Source organism: Paramormyrops kingsleyae, chromosome 12 (assembly GCF_048594095.1).
Source record: "Paramormyrops kingsleyae isolate MSU_618 chromosome 12, PKINGS_0.4, whole genome shotgun sequence".
NCBI lineage: Eukaryota > Metazoa > Chordata > Actinopteri > Osteoglossiformes > Mormyridae > Paramormyrops > Paramormyrops kingsleyae.
Window position 1 is genome coordinate 18,616,919 of NC_132808.1, and position 9,554 is coordinate 18,626,472.

Sequence of the window (9,554 nt, forward strand, 5' to 3'; positions counted from 1 at the left end):
GATTTAGGAGAGGTAGATCCTGTTTAACAAATCTGTTGGAGTTTTTTGAGGAAGCTACTCAGGAAGTTGATGATAAGAAGGCCTATGATGTCATCTATTTAGATTTCCAAAAGGCTTTTGATGTTGTTCCCCACAAGAGGCTCTCACTTAAACTCAAAGCGACAGGTATTTTAGGAACTGTAGCGACTTGGATTGATAACTGGTTAACGGATAGGAAGCAGCGAGTAGTTATAAGAGGCTCGATGTCACAGTGGGCCTGCGTTCATAGTGGGGTACCGCAGGGTTCAATTTTAGGACCACTTTTGTTCCTAATTTACATAAATGATATAGACACCAATATATACAGTAAACTGGTGAAATTTGCAGATGACACCAAGGTGGGTGGTGTAGCAGATACTGAACTAGCGGCTCAGCAGCTACAGCGGGATCTTAATTTAATTAGTGACTGGGCTGACACCTGGCAGATGAAATTTAACATAGACAAATGTAAGGTACTCCATGTAGGGAGCAGAAATATAAAGTACAGGTATTTTATGGGACCTACTGAAATAAAGGTAGCTGATTATGAGAAAGACCTTGGTGTGTATGTTGATGCTTCCATGTCTCATTCTCGCCAGTGTGGGGAAGCAATAAAAAAGGCCAATAGGATGTTGGGGTACATCTCCAGGTGTGTGGAGTTTAAGTCAAGGGAGGTAATGCTAAGATTATACAATTCCTTGGTGAGACCTCACCTAGAATATTGTGTACAGGTTTGGTCACCATATCTTAAAAAGGACATAGCGGCCTTAGAAAAGGTGCAGCGTAGGGCCACAAGAATGATTCCTGGTCTTAGAGGAATGTCATACGAGGAAAGGTTATTTGAGCTAAATCTGTTCAGCCTCAAGCAAAGGAGACTGAGGGGGGACATGATCCAGGTCTATAAGATTCTAACAGGTTTGGATGCTGTTCAACCGAATAGTTACTTCAGCATTAGTTCAAATACAAGAACTCGTGGCCATAGGTGGAAATTAGCGGGAGAACATTTCAAACTGGATTTAAGGAAGCACTTCTTTACACAGCGTGTAGTCAGAGTATGGAATAGTCTTCCTGATAACGTAGTGCAAGCTGAATCCTTGGGTTCCTTTAAATCAGAGCTAGATAAGATTTTAACAACTCTGAGCTATTAGTTAAGTTCTCCCCAAGCGAGCTCGATGGGCCGAATGGCCTCCTCTCGTTTGTATAGTTCTTATGTTCTTATGTTCTTATTTCAGGATTAAGCACTGTAATCCTGAGGACTGTTCTTATACATGCCACACACACACACACACACACACACAGTCCACGTATTCATATTTTTATGGGGACTTTTCATTCATTTCCATGGACAAAACCCTAGTCCCACCCGTGACATCCTCGACCCCCACCCAGCCCTAACCTCAACCATAAGTAATCAAACAATATAGAAGACTTCTGACATTTTTCGTTTTTTGATTGCAGTCACAGATTTTTTATAAATATATCGCCATTGCTGTTGTTTAAATTTCCAGTTTCAAAGTTTCCCTTGCAGTGCAATCTGCAGTGAAATGCCTGGTTGCGGTGGCTCCATGCTGTGAAACAGGGGGCATTAGGATAATGAGAGAGGACACTGGACAAGCAATAAACATTAAGCAATAATCAAGAATATCCATAGTGTACATTTTGCAGTAAAATGACAGAAAATGGAAGATTTCGAGAATAAATAAGCATTTACCTACGTACACTGTGCTGAGCTTTGATTGGTTTGGCTTTGCAGGAGCACATAAAGCCAAGCCCCACCCCCAAACCTGTACTTTACAACTTGTAAGTCATAACCCATAGATCATAACGTCTAGGACATTTCATGAGTGAAAACACACACATGCACAGAATCTGCTTCTCTGCGCTCAGCGTGATACTGCGGCAGTGAATCATGTGAGAAGGTGTGACCGAAGCTTAATGTTAATCTTAGCCTTTGGTGAAATCCACACAGGGATCTATTCATTGCCACCACGATGTTTTCCTGTGACTGCCTTCTAAAGAGGCGGCCAGCCAGCTAATCCATCAGTTAAAGTTTTGTATCTTAGGAAATATTATTTATTTTATTTGCTTTAGGTACCAAGTTTAGACTGTGGGTTTTCACTTTTTTACTGGATGTTTGTACATAATCAGTTAAGTACAATTTCCTCCGGGATAACAAAAAGTAATCTGATTCTGAAGTACTTTTTCCATGTTTAATACTGTAGGATCCTTTCTAGGTCTGGATCTGTAAACCTACTGGTTGCACTGTTCTTTGGACATCACCCTTTTTACCCCTGGTTCCTTCTTTATAACTCACATCTACTTATCTGTGCTGCATTTTGCGTGAAAGTGTTGATTCAGCAGTTCAGGCCTGACAGTTATGACCGCAGCAGTATTGTGATGCACGGTCTGTGTGAGTTTAACGTGTGTTTTGTGAGTTCATGTCACCCCGAATAAGCTTTTGAACAGATATAGATGACAGGGTAGCTTTTGACTGTATAATCTAGGCCTTTGTAATGTGACACGGATAATTAATGGAATATTTCTTTGACAGGGACGTGATATTATTTTGGAGGTTAAGCAGGTAACACCAAGGTTTTCCTGTTAAGCAAGCAAATCTCGAATGGATTGGAATATATGACACAATTTGTTGCCCTTTACATGAACTTCTCAATCAAAAGCTTATTTTTGCAAGCAATCTGTGGACCCGGGTCCCAGCATAGCAGGAATGACCCAGTTTCTTGACCAGAACCCGCAAGGAGGTGGATATACAACACTTGGCACTTGGTTAAAACCCAGTGCATGCAGACTGCTGCAGAACGCCTTTTCTATTTACTTATTTGCTTACTAACAAGGCATTCTGTGACAAATCTCACTGTCTGTAAAAGGCAAATATGCTGTAAATCATGGGTGAGGAACAGATGTGACCAGTCTCGTTTGGATTAAAACTAGCCTCCATCCAAATGTAACCGGTTTTACCTGAGAGGACACGAACCTTACAGATAAATGGTTTGGATTTACAGTGACTCACTCAGCTTTAACTTAAGGTTAAACCCAGGCACTAACCTCAGATTCCTCCACTAAGAGAGAGCTGAGTTTTGGGAGCAGGGGGATTGGTGGAGAATAGCTGCACCCACTCACCCACCTACTCATGTGCTCACACATGCATACGCAAACACACACACACACACACACCCGCGCATGCACACACAGACTCATACTATGTCACGAGTTCAGAACAGCCAGAAGATAGAGTGGAAAACGAGCAGGAATGTTCCCCCAGGGATGGAAAGATCAGAAGACAGATTGGCCCCCACCAGATAGGGCACGGAAATGGTCTGCTGACTGGGACAGCCCTAGCCCTAGGGGGTTATCTGCTGAGGCACCCAACATTTCAGACAGACCCAGTAGAAAACAGACAAATAAATAAGCTTTAGCAAAACTGTAACTGTCCCATAAAATCTACCTTTACGCCAAATGATCAAGAGTTCATTCACATTACAGACCCATTTAGACAGGAATATAAAGCAGAACAACTCCTTAGATGCAGAATTTTTCCTCAAGTATATATTTAAATTGTGCATACTCAAATAACAAGCATGTAAGGTTCTGCACCAGAATGCAACATGTGCAAGCAACAGGATTGCTGTTAGTGTCTCAAAAAACAAAAAAATACTCATTAGTAGAATTGGAAAGAGCACAATATGTGCATGTATGTCTTACCATTTTAGACAAAGATATTTTTACAGACATTTATAACATTTCCTCGGGATGCTCTGCAGAATGGCTGATTTTCATCAGCCAAAGCCTACAAGACAAGATTTTCCCAATTGACTGCTTTGCTATAGCAACTTCAGTGTTTGAAGTACTAATTATTTCTGTGGTATGTGGGCATGATATATGTACGTGTCTTTCTGCAAAGCAGGATTGCATTCAGAATTCAGATCTTCCCTGCGTGTAAAGATTTTGACATCATGAAGCTAATCCCAGAGGATAATTGCACAAATATAGACCAATTATTGCTGGATAAGTGAGTAAATCAAAGCTTATTAACAAAATAGATTTGTTTTCCCACTCGAAATTGGTTCTTAGCAAGCAGCTGTAACAGAAATCTGATTTATTCATATGCTCAACACCATGCTCAGCTGTACTAATGACACAATATAATCTACCAGTAGATGTCTCTGTTATCCCAAGGAAATTACAGCAGCCAGAGGTAGGGGGTATCTGACACGCTTCTGACACAACAGGCTGCATTAGTAGAGGGGTGGCTCAGAGTCTGGCACTTTGATTGGCACAGACAGGGTTGGTCTAATCCTCTCTGCTTTCTGTATGAGTTTGCATGTTGACCCCCTGTGTGTGTCAAGAGTCAAGAGTCAAGAGGGGCTTAATAGTCACACCAACTACATTCAGTATATAACATACGGTGAAGTGAAATAGTGTGAAATAGTGTTCCCTAGATGGCGTGCTACATATGTGCACAGATTGATAGGACAGGTGCAGGGAAAAAAAATGCAAGACATGACAACATTGACACAATGCAAATGTAAAACAGTGCCGGAATGTTGACAATTCAGATGGCAGCAGCAGAGGTGTGTGTGTGTGTGTGTGTGTGCAACCATCCAGGGTGCCCCCTGCCTTGTCCCCATGCTCCAAGCCCCATGCAGCTCTGCACTAGATGACACATTGATGGATGGATGGATGGATGGATGGATGGACGGATTAAGACGAGCTATCCACAGTATAATCGCTTGGACGTCCCTGGGAATACTGAGAATGTACTAGTGAAGGACAACTGAGAACACCTTGGGAAACAATGAATTAATACCACGCAATAGTGGACTGAAATTGCTTTTCTGACTATAATGTTAATTTGATACAAGAGGAGCTGTTAAGGGGTCTACAAGGAATTTAGTTATTACCTTTTACAATTAGAAAGCAGAGCAAACCGTAATGATTTTGGTTCTTTATATGTGTGCTTATGAAGAAATAGTGAGTGCAGGATATCAGTGATGCCCCTTGAATTTGCGTAAAAAGTACACAATTTGCCGATAGTTTATGAGCTGAAACTTTAATGTGAGACAATTGTCACCCTTTGCCCATTTTCACTTCTGGGCATAGACTGGGTCAAGCGCCTCCCTCAAGCATCCTAAAGGGGGCCAAATTCCAGAACTGGGACCAGCTCCCTGCAGGGAATGAGCTCATGTTGTTTAGAACCAAAGTTCCTCCTGGCTGACCTATAAGAATGACCTTACAGTACAATGTGACACATAAAAACGACCAATCAGGGCCAACCATACAAGCAGACCAATCAAAAGGCACTTGCACAGACCTCTGAGTCTACAGTGGCATCAGGTGGTAATTAGTGCCACTGTCAGGGATAATCAGGTTCATTAGCAGGTCCACCGCTGCTTCCGCTCCCATTGATTCCTCTGTTTTTAATTCCACTCATTTCTCGAAGGCTGTAGACGCCCCATCGAGGTGCTACCTCTCCTAGACTCCCCAGCAGACTAACGACGACTGAGACGCAATCGACGGGCACAAGGACTTCGCCAGTCAATCACTTTTTTTTTTTTAACGCCCAACAGCCCAGTCATGGAGATAGTTGAGCTTAAATAATTGCTATGCAAATGTGCCAAGTCTCCCCTGCTGGAAAGGGACAGATTTAAAGTGTCAGAGCAGAACTGAATGGAAAGAGTGATCCAATGAAAATTCATCCTGCTTCATTCATTACCGTCTATATACCAGATTCACTCCAAATTCCTTAAAGCACCTTGAACAGATTTAACACTATGGAACTGGAAGAATAAAACGCTACCACAAGAACTTACAGATTTATTTTATATTTAAATAATTGTTTGTTTATTGTATTTTATGCTGCTGTAATTCATTTTTTTGTAATTTTAATAATGTATCCATCCATTTTCTATACCTGCTTGTCGTATGCAGGGTCACAGGGGATCAAACCTTATCCCAGAATCTATAACACAAGGCAGGGAACAACCCAAGATACCAACTGCAGCTTAATAATACATTAATTGTAAACTTACTAACTCTTACAAAGTTATTTAACATAATGCACCAATCCAGCAATCCATTTGCCAGCTACTTATCCTGGACAGGGTCACAGTGAGGTTTGGAGCTCATCTCTGCCAACACAGGGGTGTACCCTAGATGGGATGCCACTTCATACACCAGTTAGCCTGTCTGCATGGCTTTGGACAAGGGGAAGAACCTGGAGAACCCAGAGGAAAGTCACATAACTGATATGACCTCATATTAATTAATTTATTTCACAGTTAACAGACTTAACTCACAGTTAACTGCATTCCAAACTGAAAGCATCCCAACAATTCAACACTTATTCTCCAACACAGATGGTCCACATTTTTGCAACCGGTAGGGGGCTGAGAGGGAGCAAAAACATGTACCTGATATGTTTCCCCGAGGACCGGGTGAGGAAACATTGGCCTAGTACATTGTACAGATGTAGCAGAGGCGTTTACTGCCAGGGTAATTTCCCAGTCTTCCCAGTTTTGCCTAGCCTGCTTCCCATGCTTGTCCAAAGCCTCCAAATGTAACCCCGCCAAATAAAATACCCGGCTTCCCCCGTCTCCCGCATTTACAGGGGCAGGTAATTTGCCGGCCTGCCGTGATGTCACATGCCCAAATGTACTCCATTTGTTAAGAGAGCAAGGGTGACGATGGCGAAAATGTTCTCACTAATTTAACGCCTGTTGAGACACAAAATTGGATCTACTTCTGGGTCACAATGTGTCACGTGTCGCCGAGCTGCTGATTTGTGCCAGAGATTAATTAAAATGAAATTTGGAGAGCAGTGACAGTCCCTCTCCCGTTCATATTTCTTCATAATTAGAATATGTCTCTCTCAGGAGGAACCCAGCCCAGGCATAGCCATTCTTGATGAGTGCCGAGATGCGGCTTGCATATCTCAAGAATCTGCTGGTATTCCTCACCCCCCCCCCCCTTTCAATGATAAAAACAGAACCCCAAACCATTGTAAGTTGGTGATCCTTCAAGGCAGGTTTCCAGGGCTGGAAGTTTCAACTGTATTCATGAATGACATCAAGTCCTATGCAATATTAAGATTATACATAGAGGCAGCACTGTTGCTTTGCACCCCCAGGGTGTGGGGCTCGATTTCCACCCCCGCTGTGTGTGTGTGGACTTTGCATGTTCTTCCTGTGTCTCCCAGGGATTCCCCTGGGTACTCTGGTTTCCTCTGCATTCCGAAGCTATGCAGCTAGGCTAACTGATGTCTTTAATGGTGCTTTTCCACTGCCATCAAGAACCAAGCTGTACTTGAGCCAAACCGCGAAGAGATGGTTTTCCATTCTAAATTAGGAGAGCTGCCCCAGACCCGTACCCGGTGCTGACACGGCTCTGCTTACTAGCAGGGCCAAAAACGTGACTAAACCGAGCTGCTTGTGTCACCGCCATCTGACTGGTTGAAATGCACAGAGGCCCTGTTCACACCTGGTATTAACATGCATCCTGGGTGATCTGATCACAAGTGGATGGCACCAATTACAGGTGTGAATGCACCAAAAATGCATTGAAGACACATTGAGATTAGATCCCTCAGACCACATTCAGAGGTGGTCTGGGACGCATATAGACACAATATGTGACGGCATTGAAGGACCACCTACTCAACCGACGTCCTTGTGTGAGCGGAAGTACATAAGTACTCATTAAATGTGCAAATGGTGTTTGCCGTATGATTTGTGCCAGAACGTAAGTCAGTGCAGAATCGGCCACTGTGTACTGAACTGCATTGTGAATAACGCATTTTTTTTTCTATAACACCAAAAAATAAATATTAATTATCTGCTGGGAAGCTGGTTTAATGTTGGACTGTTGCGACCCATTCGCATGGAAACCTTGTCAAAAATGCGCATCATTAATATTTCGTGCAAATTCGGAAAAAATAAATTGCGTATGAAGTGAATAATTAAAAATGTTTTGGAATTTGCTCAGATCATACTTGCCGGAAAAATTACATGAACGTAAAATTAAAGCACGTAGGTAATAATGTGCGTTAAGTAGCTTAGTAAATGTATATGTAAGTAGAAATAAAGAATAATTATAGTGTAATTGTTTATATGGTTTTATATTGAACTGTACAGGGGGTTGAACTCCTGGTCAGAAATTATAGTCTCACTCCAGTGAAACAATGAACCTTTTCGTTCAAATTTTCACAAATTTTGAGCTTCACTGGTTATGATTAAAAGTCGAAATATTATCATTTGGCAACCAACCGGTTGATTTTCAATAAAAAAAGTATTAGCCTGCCCTAGTACTTAGTACTGAAAGATTTTTTTAACACGTACAATTGTATTGTGTTAACGCGGTATAAAAACGCATGTCTACAATGTGAAAAGTTGAACTTTATTGTAATGACAGCTGTCCGGCGAGCAGGCAGGAAGCGGGGAAATACAAAACAGGCAGACGAAAATCTAAAAGCAAAAAGGGTTTTATTCTCACGAACAGGGCAGACGGCAACTAATTAACATCACTGACGGATCTGGGGAAACTCACTCAGACGCAGACTAAAATACACAAAACAAGCAGGGGGGCGTGGCACACAGGAGGATCGAACGAGCAGGTCATGACATTTATTATGAAATATAGTTAGATTTTTTTTCATCCATCCATCATCTACCGCTTGTCCAGGGTTCGGGTCGCGGGGGCAGCAGCTTCAGGAGAGGCACCCAGCCCTCCCTCTCCCCAGCTACCTCCACCAGCTCCTCGGGGGGGACACCGAGGCGTTCCCAGGCCAGCCGAGAGATATAATCCCTCCAGCGAGTCCTGGGTCTGGCCCGGGGCCTCCTCCCTGTAGGACATGCACGGAAAACCTCTCCGGGTAGCCGCCCAGGAGGCATCCGCACCAGATGTCCAAACCACCTCAATTGGCTCCTTTCGACGTGAAGAAGCAGCGGTTCTACTCTGAGGCCCTCCCGGATGTCCGAACTTCTCACCCTATCCCTAAGGGAGAGCTCATGCAGACACCCTGTGGAGAAACCTAATTTCGGCCGCCTGTATTCACGATCTCATTCTTTCGGTCATTACCCATAGCTCATGACCATAGGTGAGGGTAGGGACAAAGATGGACCAATAGATCGAGAGCTTTGCTTTTAGATTTTTTTAAGTAGTCATATTTGCATTATGCCAAATAGTGTTTTATAGTAATAACTAACTAGGCTAATGAAAATCACGTACAACGTTATTACGAATAGAATTTAAAGATTATACGTAGAAGACAAACATTATGAAATATAATAGGCCTACCTGTCATGGTTATTTAAAGGGTAACATTATTGAAATATTTATTTATTCGTTTATAAATATTTTTATTTATTGCATTTGGAGTATTGTGACGTTTCATACAAACATTTTAGGTTGGATGGTTACTCCGAAATGGGCAAATAGCTTTTGACTTCTTTTAATGTTCAGCAGAATCTACATACGCAAGTGATTTACGTGCTTATTTATATAAAATGCGATCCGTTTACAAG